Raw genomic sequence first — 12,828 nt, 5'->3', positions numbered from 1 at the left:
GAACCTGCAACCTCATGGTTCCCAGTCGGATTCATTAACCACTGAGCTACAATGGGAACTCCAGGAAATAGAGCTTTTAGGAGGTAATTATGTCATCAGGGTGGAGCCCTCACAAATGAGATTAGTGCCCTTATAAGTGGCCAGAAAGCTAGCTCTCCACTCTCTGCCATGTGAGGATACAATGAGCTAGCCATCTGCAAACCAGAAAGTGGGTTCCTACCAGACATTAGATCTGTGGCATTTTTATCTTGCACTTCTCAGCCTCCATAATTGTGAGAAAAATTTCTGTTGTTACAGCCAGTCTATAGTATGACAGTAGCCTGAACTAAGACACTCATGATGCCCAGACGTTTTACATAATTTAGTGAAACAATGCTTACACTTCTCTTGCCTGATGATACACACAGTAGGGAGCTGGACTGAAATGGGTCTGAGCTTCAAGCTGAGATCCTCACTGCAAGTGAGTCGCATCTTCCATCTACGCAGCTCAGTACCAAGGCTAATGAGTTGACAGACTCCAGGCACATACCGAATATAAATGAGGAGACTGACAGAATGTGCTTATTATTATGTTTACAGCCTACATTACTTTGCCTCTCCCCGCCCCACCCTCCAAAAACAGATAAATGATAACAAAGAGAGAACTCCACGAAACCTTTACTACGTTCCAGGGAGCAACTAACACAATGGGTGACCCAACGAGCATCAATGCCTTGGAGTACGATCTTATATTTGTGTGGCATCTTTCAGAAAGATTGCCACATTTGATTTTAAAACAACTCTGAGAAATAGAAAGAGCAGCTCTTTCCCACTTTCTTTTTTTTTTTTTTTTTTTTCCCACTGTACAGCAAGGGGGTCAGATTATCCTTACATGTATACATTACAATTACATTTTTTCCCCCACCCTTTGTTCTGTTGCAACATGAGTATCTAGACACAGTTCTCAATGCTATTCAGCAGGATCTCCTTGTAAATCTATTCTAAGTTGTGTCTGATAAGCTCGTGTCTGATAAGCTCGAGCTCCCGATCCCTCCCACTCCCTTCCTCTCCCATCAGGCAGCCACAAGTCTCTTCTCCAAGTCCATGATTTTCTTTTCTGAGGAGATGTTCTTTCAATAGATGTGTAAACTGACAGAGGTTAAGTTAGATTTCTCTAATAGATACATAATGTAAGTTCCTATGTTTAACTTTAAATGGTCCAGTAGTCACATCAAAATAAGTTTTTAACATTAAAGTCAATTTTTACAATATATCTTACTTAACATATCTAAAGTATGATCATTTTCAAATGCAGTCAACATATATTTTTTTTCTTTTCGGGGCCACACCTATGGCATATGGAAGTTCCCAGGCTAGGGGTCTAGTTGGAACTGCAGTTGCCAGGCTAGGCCACAGCCACAGCAATGGGATCTGAGCCGCATCTGTGACCTGCATCACAGCTTGTGGCAAAGCCAGTTCCTTAACCCACTGAGCTGGAATCTGAATCCTCATGGGTACTAATTGGGTTTGTGACCCACTGAGCCACAACAGGAACTCCCACAATCAATATTTTAAATTTATCAATGAGATATTTCACCTTTTTTTTTTCTAAGACTTTGACACTTAAGTGTCTATTTTACAATTACAGTGCAAGTGGGAAGAACAAATCTGACTCCATACTAGATCTGTTTCTTTTACTTCAATCTTTGTGCTCTCTTGCCTGTGCTTCATGCCAGCCCTGCACCTTTTATAAAAGAACCTTGCCTAGAGCTTGAAATATACAAGATAATCTATTCTCAGGGCTCTGACCCTTAAGAGTATAACACTTTTCCATTCACATGAAGAGTAAAAGTTTCAGAACAGAGAATAATATTTGTTTTGTTGGAGGTTTACAGCATCACCTGACCCTAACCTGACCTACAAGGACAGCTGCAAGAACAAAAGATTTCTGCACCAAGGAATTTGCAACCACCTACCACACCTCCCTCCCCTTTTTGTATAAAGAAGCCTGAATTCTGACTGGGAGAGGATGGTTCTTTGAGACACTGGTCTGCCATCTTCACCGTCTGCTGGCTCTTCAAATAAAGTCATTATTCCTAGCCCCAGCAACTTGTCTCCCAATTTGTTGGCCCATCCTGCAGTAAGCAGAATGAGTTTGGACTCCGTAGCAACAACACAACTCAATTCAGACTAGCCATACTTCAAGTAAACAACAGTGGGTTGTGGCTATCCTAAGAGACAATATAGGATTGGATTATGTACCCGAGGCATGTAACAGCCATCCAGCTTCTGAAAAAGGAAACAATGGTCTGGAAACCTAGAGACCTGAATTCCAGATATGATTTAGCCTCTTACTGGCTGTGGGATAACAGACAAGGCATTCTTTCCTCTTAAAACAAAGTGAATGTCATTCATCAGTTGTCTTCACTTCCTTCCCAGTCTCCCCCCTTCCCACATAACACAGTCCTTACCTCAAGTGAGATCTTGAGTGGAACACCAATATTTCAAACTTAAATCTGTTTTTCTGCTTAAGGAGGCATGGCCCTTAACCTGTGAGTGAGGGAGCTGCTTGGTCCCTCCCCTCAGTGGCAGTGAGGTGGGGATGAGAAGTGGCTCCTCAATCTGTTTACGGTACACACATGTTCACGCACACAGATGCACATGCATAGAGCATCTTCTGAGAGGACTTGGACAAAGTCCTTGGGCATATTTGAAAACCATTGGAGAAAATGATCTCTAAGATCCTTCTCATTTTAAAGTCTATGATTCCATGGATACAATTCCACTCAGGTATGGTTGACTCTTTCAGCCAGCATTTAGTTTAAGATTAAACACAGAGGAGTTCCCTTCGTGGCTCAGTGGTTAAAGAACTTGACTAGTATCCATGAGGTTGCAGGTTCCATCCCTGGCCTCTCTCAGTGGGTTAAGGATTCAGCATTGCTGTGAGCTGTGGTGTAGGTCACAGACGCAGCTTGGAACCTGTGTTGCTATGGCTGTGGGGTAGGCCAGCAGCCATAAGTCCAATTTGACCCCTAGCCTGAGAACTTTCATATGCCATGGGTGTAGCCCTAAAAATCCAAAAAAAAGATTAAACCCAGAAAAAGCACTATTGTAAGCCAAGTTCAATCCACCAACATCAGTATATAAGCATTTGACTCACATTTCTAGTTTCATAGAATCATCAGTTTTTAAAAGTGGGAGTCTTTAAGATCAATTATTCAAAGTGGCTTTCTGATTTTTTTTCCCTTAGTAATAGAAGCATACAAAGAAATCTAAAATATACCTCTATGACAGAGTCAGGACAGCCTTGCAAAGATGAAGCACATGTGAGGATCTCCCAAACAACCCTCCCAGGCGCAAGGCCCCCAAGAATCCTCTCTCAAACAACCAGGACAAACCAACGCAGAATTTTTAACATTTAAGCACAGCTCCAACCCTTTCATACAAGAATGAAACCTAGACCTAGTTAGGTACGCAAAGTTCCACCGCAAGTTGGTATGAGAGCAGCTACAGAATCCAATCACTGATCCACGGGAGCTCACTGGTACCAGCTCCCAGGAGCCAACTATTACATTTTCAGAACTTTGCAAGCCAAGGGACATCACATTGGTAGCTGGAAATCAGTCATGGTGAAAATACTTACACCACAAATTAGCAAATGCTACAAATCAGGGCTTTCCTCAGAGAACCTGAAACAGAGCAGGACTCTGTGGTTCTTCCCCTGCCATGTCCTCTACCTGCCTTTTGTCTATAGAAAAACTTTACCCAAAGAATAAGTTTAAGCAGAGAAGTGAGAAAATATAGAAGCAAACTCAAGGACCTGTAGCTATTCTTCAAGGGCCATAGATAATATTCTGAGCCATCTCTTTTGAGCTGTTGTGTAGATACTGAAACCCCCAGCAGGTGGAAAAAGTTAACTACATGATGACCAAACTGTAACCATGATATAAGCTGCCACAATTCTGAGAACTCATCTCAAAGAAATGGGAACAAATGGACCCTGGAACTGAAGTCTAACTGTACTTAAAACAATCAAGATGATGCTGCTCAGACTAACAATGACCAATTTCAAGATGACTGTCAGAGCTGACCATGCTGTTTCTGCATGTAGCCCCCTCCCTCTGCCTACGCATTCCTGAATCTCCCCTTTAAAAGCTCTTGCCCCCTGATTGTCAGTGGTGGGGAGTCAGCCTTTGGACATGAGTCCACCCTCTCCACCAGTTACCAGCCTCCAAAATAAAGCAGATTTTCCTTTCCACCAAGCTCACCTCTTGGGCACTGGCTTTCAGTAACAAACTGTTATTGAACTTTGACCAGCATACCTCCAAACCCAGAGTTTCTGAGTCAAGGTCTCTATACACTAGGCAGCAACCTGTGAATAAGATGCATTCACTGCCTCTTGATAGGAAACAAAATTTTGAGCTTATAAAAAAATTAAAATAAACTGTAATAAAAATTGTATCTGTCCATGAAGAAAAGCTTAGTATCTATAGTAGCCATTCGTCTCGATATTTACCACTTCCTACTGTCCTATGGGTACTGGTCCCAGTGGATCTTTCCAGCTGTTGTTAACTTCAGCTACTTTGGCGATGGAGCTTCAGTGAGCGAGCCAGGCAGGTGAAAGCCTTAGGACATCAGTTAAAGCCTAAACATAAAATAAGGAGACCATAAAAGAAACTGCCATTTGAGTAGCAAATGATCTGATACACCTTCTTTCAGCAGTCTCTCTCTGGCTCTATTTCTGGCTAAGAAGGTATTTAAAGGTCAGTGTAAACAACTGCTGGTCTCCAAGCCTCTCAGTTGGCCTTCAGCCTCCCCCTATTTAATCCTCCCAACTGAACTTCTGATTCATCGTCTTAACAATGACCCTTTCCCTCTGCCTCTTCCTCCCCTCCCTTCGTGGTTTTTCTTCCAGTCCCTTGTGGCATTGCTGCAGCTCCCCTCCCTGGCCTGTCTGGACATGCTTGTGATGTCAGATGCCTGCCCTTGAGCTGTCCTTTTGTATCCATGGTGATGGATGAAAAATAAGCCGCTTTGCAGTGATTTGAACTTTAATCCATTCAAATGATGCACAGTTTATTACTCAGGTGATTTTCCCCCCCAATATTTTCAGATCACTGAAATCTTGAATTATTAAAGAAGTATTAACATGCTTTTTGTTTTCCTTTGTTCCTTTTTTCAAACCTTTTTTTTTTTTTTTTGCCTTGGTAAATTCAAATAATCCTTTTGATCTCTGCACCTGAAATTTTTCTTGATAATTAAATCAATAGGAAAATAATTGCAGAAACGTGATTCCAAATGAAAAGAAATTATAAAAGACATCATTTAAAGTGCCTTCTCACTACAGTTGCATAAGAAATTCGTATTAGGCTAAGTAAAGTATAGAGGACCTTCATTACACTAGGGAAAACATGAGAAAACTGTAAAACATTTACAAAGTAGTGCTGCCCAAAAATGTTGGCCTCTTAATATTAGTAGTATGTGGAATCACTCCAGTGGTCTATAGATATAGTATTATATAACTGGTTTCAAATCCTTCTGAATTCAGGAAAGAGAAAAATCTCATCCTGGTGGCAGTTTTTAGCACTTTGCTAATACTTACAAATCATTTTTTAAAAACAGCAAGAACATGGAGTTCCTGCTGTGGCTCAGCTGAAATGAATCTGACTAGCATCCATGGGGATGCAGGTTCGATCAGTGGGTTAAGGATCCAGTGTTGCCATGAGCTGTGGTGTAGGTCGCAGACGCAGCTCGGATCCCGTGTTGCTGTGGCTATGGCATAGGCCAGTGGCTACAGCTCCGACTGGATCCCTAACCTGGAACTTCCATATGCTGGGGGTATGACCCTAAAAAGACAAATAAAATAAAATAAAATAAGCTGCAAGGATTTGTTGTACAGCACAGGGAATATAGCCAATACTTTATAGTAACTATAAATGGAATATAACCTTTAAAATTGTCAATCATTATATTGTACCCTTGTAACATATAATATTGTACATCAACTAGATTTCAATTAAAAAAAAAAAACCACAAGAGTATACCTCTCAACGATCAACATAACCAGAGGTGAGTAAGCTTTGGAGAAAAAACATTAATATCCTATGAAATATCCAAAATAGGAAGCTCATACAGACAGAAAATAGAACAGAGGTAATAACCAGAAACAAAAGAAGGGGGCAGGGAATGGGAGTTACTGTCTAATGGATACAGAATTGGGTTTTTTGTTTTTCTTTTCTTCCTCCTTCGTCTTTTTAGGGCTGCACCTGAGGCATATGGAGGTTCCCAGGCTAGGGGCTGAATCAGAGCCTCAGCCGCTGGCCTGCACCACAACAAGAGCACAGTGGGATCTGAGCTGGGTCTGAGACCTACACCATAGCTCACAGCAGTGCCAGATCCTTATTAACCCACTGAGTGGGGCCAGGGATCGAACCCTCATCCTCACGGATACTAGTCAGATTCATTTCTGCTGAGCCACAACGGGAACTCCAGAATTGTTGTTTGAGATGATGAAAACCTTCTGGAAGTAAATGGTGATGGTTATACAACATTCGAATTTACTTAATGCCACTGAATTATACATTTAAAGAGATTAAAATGGTGTGTGTGTGTATAGGTTTCACTACAATTAAAAAATATTGCAATTCCTGGCTGTTCTTATCCTTGGTGGAAGAAATTTTAGTGAACTAACACAGTCAGAAGCTATTGATAGGTCATGATCTGTCATTAGAGTTTAGGGAGGCTAACATGCACAGAATAGCTCTCCTGAAAATTCAGAGGCAAAGCAGGACCCAGGGCAAGTCCAGGCTGCAGTTGAGTATCAGTAACAACTAGGCCTTTCCTTTGGTGAGGTGAAGGCTAAGAAAGGAGAATCAGCAATTCAGGTCCCTGAGACAAGAACAAGGGACCTGGACATGTACGATCAGAGAAGACATCAGATAGCAGGAAACAAGATCCCACTTGTCCTGTGTGACATCCCTGAACTCTCTTTTTTCCTATCAAAGTCATGGTGGCCATCTGCCTGCTCCCAGTGACAGGGCAAGAATGGGGTTGAGGTCATGGTATCTGGACAGGTAACAGGTTGGGGAGACCAGGGTAGTTATTTCTTATGCCATGTCCCAGTTTATAACAATAACTTCAATAACTGTGACCAGAAGCCAAGCAGACTCTGACACTATGATATTACCTAAGATATTTAAGAAAACCCATAAGAATTGGATGCATTGAGAAGACTTTTTTAAGATAATGTAAATTAAACTACAGAAACAGTAGGGTACAAGTTATTAAACTTGGAAGTGTCTCCAGCCTTCCCGTTACCCACTTCCTGCTAAGCGAAATGCTGCATGGGGTTCTTCCTGTAGCCCCAGAATTGTGGCTATGGCCCAAAGCTGATATCATTCTCAAAAGAGCCATAAATAATTAGGACTCAAAACCTTCCACCAGAGCTTATCATAAAGTATAGAACTGGAGTTACTGTTGCAGCTCAGTGGGTCAAGAACCCAGTGAGGTCTCTATGAGGATGCCAGATTGATCCCTGGCCTTGCTCAGTGGGTTAAAGATCCAGTGTGGATGCAAGATGGGGCATAGGTCACAGCTGCAGCTGTGATTTAACCCCTGCCCCGGGAACTTCTATATACCGTAGGTATGGCTTTAAACAGAGAAGAAAAAAAAAAAGTATAGACCCAACCTTATTACTATCAACCACCACCCTATGAAACTCCTTACTTAGCCTTCCCCTCACCAAAGGAAAGGCCTGGTACGTGGGGTGAGGGGAAGAAATCTAGGAGAAGAATTCCTTGAAGAAGAGAAGAATGGCAACACTCTCCCTGACTGATGCTTGCTAAGTTATAGCTGCTTTGTAACTTCGTGTTGCCACTGGCATAAAGTATCTGAGACAGTCGGGGAGTGATTTCCATTATTTATGGGGCTTGCATAGACACTACCTAGAAGTTTCTGAAATGAGAGAAGAAAAGCCACATCAGTAAGACTTGAAGATACAGTATGTCCAGAAGAAGATGAGGTGCCCTCATCTGTTTGCCATGATTTTACAGGTTAGAGAAAGGACATCCGAGGTCTCATGATTCCCTGTGGAAGAACAGGGAGTGAGAGAGGAAGAAGAGCTTGGAGCTGCAGAGGAACCAGGAGGGCAAATGATGGGGCAATCTGAAGGAAGTCTAGTTTGCTCTTCTCGTCCTCACAGCAACAGAGGGGACCTGAGGAGAGCTGGGCATCGACCCAAGGGACCCACACTGCACCTGCCTGGAGACCATCTTATTCTCTGGGACACTGGTGTCAGTGAAGAACCTAAGGAACCAGAGTGAAACTGGTGATGCTCCCCTCTGACCCATGGGCCAATCACAGAAGCTGGATGCTGACCATCTCCATCCCCAGAGCCAGCTCTACCACCTCTCCCACTTCTGCTATGTTCAGAGTTCCAGTTTCAACTGCTTGGAGGGAAGGAAGGAAATAAGACTAAATCGGAAATGAGACTTAAGTTTGTTTGTTTTCTTTTTAGGATCAAACCCCTGGCACACAGAGGTTCCCAGGATGGGGTCCAATCCACACCATAGCTGCTGGCTTATACCATAGCCACAGAAATGCCAGATCTGAGCCACATCTGTGACCTAATCAGCAACTCCAAATCCCTTAACCCACTAAGTGAGGCAAGGGATGGAACCTGCATCCTCATGGATACTAGTCACGTTCTGAACCCTCTGAGCCACAACAGGGACTCTGAGATTGAAGTTTTAAAACTGGACTGTACTTCAGAACCTGAAAATAACCATGATGTTATGGCATCTGTCCAAGATGTTAACCTGGAATTCAAAAGAGCATAGTTGAGGAATTCCTGCCGTGGCACAGTGGGTTAAGAATCTGATTGACTCTGGTCACTGTGGAGGCATAGGTTCGATCCATGGCCCAGCTCAATGAGTTAAAGGATCTAGCATTGCTGTGAGCTGTAGTGTAGCTCACAGAAAAGGCTGGGATCTGGCATTACTGTGGCTGTGGTGTGGGCTGGCAGCTGTAGCTCCGATTCAACACTTAGCCTGGGAAATTCCCTATGCAGTGTGTGAGGCCCTTAAAAATAAATAAATAGGAAGTTCCTGTTGTGGCTCAGTGGTAACCAGCCCATCTAGTATCCATGAAGATAGGGGTTCGATACCTGGCCTCGTTCAGTGGGTTAAGGATCTGGCATTGCCGTGAGCCATGGTGTATGTCACAGACATGGCTCAGATCCCAAGTTGCTGTGGCTATGGCTTAGGCCAGCAGCTGTAGCTCGGATTCAACCCCTAACCTAGGAACTTCCCTATGCTACAGGTGCAATCCTAAAAAGAAAAATAAATAAATAAATAATAGGAGTTCTTGTCATGGCCCAGCAGAAACAAATCTGACTAGTAACCATGAGAACACATGTTCAATCCCTGGCCTCGTTCAGTGGGTTAAGGATCTGGTGTTGCCATGAGCTATGGTACAGGTCGCAGACCAGACGCAGCTTGGATCCCACATTACTGTGGCTGTGGCTGTGGCCGGCAGCTATGGCTCTGATTCTACCCCTAGCCTGGGAACCTCCATGTGCCGCAGGTTCGGCCTTAAAAAAGACGAATAGTAATAATAGGACAATTCAATTAATATACAGAATCAAACTATATATACAATTTTATATCATGATTTTTCATTTAATCATTTTCTCATCTTCTTAAAAAAATCTTCATATTATTTGTAATAGTCTCATATTTCCATTTTACATCACGTTTTTTTTTTTTTGTCTTTTTGTCTTTTAGGGCCGCAACAGCAGTATATGGAGGTTCCGAGGCTAGGGGTCTAATCGGAGCTGCAGCCTCCGGCCTATGCCACAGCCACAGCAACGCAGGACCTGAGCCATGTCTGCAACCTACACCACAGCTCACGGCAACACCATATACTTAACCCACTGAGCAAGGCCAGGGATCGAACCTGCATCCTCATGGATGCTAGTTGGGTTCGCCAACCACTGAGCCACAACAGGAACTCCAGATATGTCACAATTTTTTTAATCATTACTCTACAGTAGGGCGTCATTATTTTCTAGTTTTGTTTTGTTTTGTTTTGAAGTCTTAAGAATTGAATTATAATATTGAACTGTTCCTTTAAATGTGATTATCATTATCATTATCAAATATCCAAGGATCCATGGACAAAGAGATTCTAACTACCTAGTAATCCATTAGAGCACAGTCTAAGGTATTGATAAGCCAGCCAGGAGTCTTGATGATGATGCTTACTAAGCTGGCAGCATTACACATTTTATCCTTGCAGCATCTGCCAATTTATATGGAGTTGATGGCTATAGTCTGCCTTCTGGAATATAAGCACCATAAGGGAGGAAATTTGTCTCTGTTTCAGTCTCTGCTCTATGCCCTGCACCTAGAACAGGGCTCAGCACAGGGTAAGCACCAAAATAAATACTTTTAAAAAGAATTACTGTAGTTTTAAGTAGGAATGAGACATAATCACTCCTCAATTTCTCTTCGGTTTTTGCAGAGTGCATTTATGGGAACAATGTAGTAGGTGGTTAGGATAAGAATGGACCTAGTAGAAGAAAATGGAGGAGGAAGAGCCTATAGCAGAAGACAGAGATGAAAGGAGAGAGGGAGCTTCAGGTTCTGGCATCTGAATAGATACTGATGTGATCCTATAGCTTCATTTTTATTAAGATCTAAATTAACTAATTCAATTAGGAAGCTATCAGGCTCATCATGATATGGCTGAACCCACGCAACAACCACGCAAGGGAAGTTATTCCTAGTGTTGTCAAGTAGTGAACTGAACACACACACCTAACCCCTGCCCCCCTCAAAGTCCCAGGGAAATAACCAGAAGAGCCATTACATAAATTTTAAAAAACATTTTTAAAAACATGACATATTTCCACAGGATGCAGATAGCAGTTGACCAAAGTCTGAAGAAATTCTAGAAGACAGAAACTAATTAGGATCAGATTGAAGGAGGAAACAGTGAAAAACTACAGTCCAAAACTTCATAGGTAAGAGTCCTTTCTAATGGAGGCCCAGAGAAATTCCAAGTTCAGACGTAATGTTGGCAAAGTCAGTTCAGGATGAGGATGTCGCCAGTGTAATTAATTACAGAAGTACTGAGACAGCTGGGTCCTCCCTGCTCCCCTCTCTCTCTCTCTTTCCCCTGGGTTTATGTTTCCAAATTCAGCCTATAAATACAGCAAGGAAGGGCTCCTTAGAGCCACGAGACAATATCAGCACTTTTTTTTTAATTTAGTCTTTATTTTATATTGGAGTATAGTTGATTGACAACACTGTGTTAGTTTCAGGTGTATAGCAAAGTGATTCAGTTACATATATACATATATCCATTCTTTTTCAATATCAGCATTATAAATGTCGATAATTCAAAAATATATACAACAAGGTCAACTATATACCAATAAAATTTTTAAAAATAAAAATTAAAACATTAATTTAAAAGGTTTTCTGAGTTTTTATATTGCTTTAATGAAACAAATTTTTAAATGCTCACTGAGAGAAGAACAGAAAGAAACACTAAAAGGTTAATATTGGTTTGGTTTTTAAAGGATAAGAATTATGGATAATTTTGGGTTTTCTACAATTCTGCATTTTCCAACCTTCCTATCTACATTACTTCTGTCATGGAAAAAAATTGTTATTAATAACATGTTATTAATAAAATGTATATAAATGTATATAATAAAATGTATATAAATAAAAATGTATATAATAAAATGTATAAAATGTTATATAACATTTTATTAATAACATGTTATTAATAACAATTTTTTCCATGACAGAAGCACAGGGAACCATACTCAATATTTTGTATAACCTGTAAGAATCTGAAAAGATTCCTACATATAAAAATATATGGAGTTCCTGTCATGGCGCAGTGGTTAATGAATCCAACTAGGAACCATGAGGTTGTGGGTTCGATCCCTGGACTTGCTCAGTGGGTTAAGGATCCGGTGTTGCCATGAGCTGTGGTGTAGGTCGCAGACGCGGCTTGGATCCCGCGTTGCCATGGCTCTGGCGTAAGCTGGCAGCAACAGCTCTGATTAGACCCCTACCCTGGGAACCTCCATAAGCTGTGGAAGCAGCCCTAGAAAAGGCAAAAAGACAAAATAAAATAAAATAAAAAATAAAAAAGAATATATATATGTATAGGTATTATATATTACACATACACATATGTATGTATACATCACATATATGTATAAACTGAATCACTTTCCTGCACTCCTGAAACTAACACAATATTGTAAATCAACTATGCCTCAATAAAAAATAAAATTATAATAAAAACAAAATTTAAAATATTTTAAAGATAAGAAAAAAAATAGGCTTTTAAAGCACATACACACATAGAAAGTTCACAACCATGGGTTTGCTGTAAAGTATTATCATGCAGATAAAGACTTTAAAACAATCTGCAGCTGAGGGTAGGAGGCCAAAAGCGAAGGCTGGACTTGGCAACTCCTGGTAACAGGAAGAGGCAGAAATTTGGAACTATTGGAACTGAAGAGAGGAAGCTGGCACTGATTTCAAAAAGGAATAAATTCTGCATGGACACTGGAATGGTGAGTTTGACCAGCCATGAGTTTGACCCGCCATGGGGTTCACTGAGCCACTCCTGGTTTTTCCCCCACTATGACCCTCTGCTTCTCTAGATTCTTACATGTGATGAGGCATGCATATCCATTTTCCTGCCTTATTTAATATGACCAAGATAAAAACCTGACTACTGCTGAAATCACAAACATCACCTTCCCTGTTAGGACCTACTCTATCTGGAGTTGCTGCTGCCTGGATTTGCACTAGCTGGTCC

The 12,828-nt window shown here is 41.4% G+C and overlaps 1 protein-coding gene across 1 annotated transcript in view; it reads right to left on the bottom strand.

The window, feature by feature from the left end:
* LCA5 (LCA5, lebercilin) overlaps positions 1-5,173 on the bottom strand; it is an 88,107-nt gene extending 82,934 nt beyond the window's left edge. The window contains exon 1 of the mRNA XM_003121398.6: positions 4,496-5,173. The gene's annotated coding sequence lies outside the window, so the exon portion shown is untranslated. The remainder of the gene's footprint in view (positions 1-4,495) is intronic.

This window comes from Sus scrofa, chromosome 1, assembly GCF_000003025.6.
Source record: "Sus scrofa isolate TJ Tabasco breed Duroc chromosome 1, Sscrofa11.1, whole genome shotgun sequence".
Lineage (NCBI taxonomy): Eukaryota > Metazoa > Chordata > Mammalia > Artiodactyla > Suidae > Sus > Sus scrofa.
The sequence above is the reverse complement of the archived record's forward strand: the minus strand, read 5'-3'. Positions and strand labels throughout refer to the sequence as shown.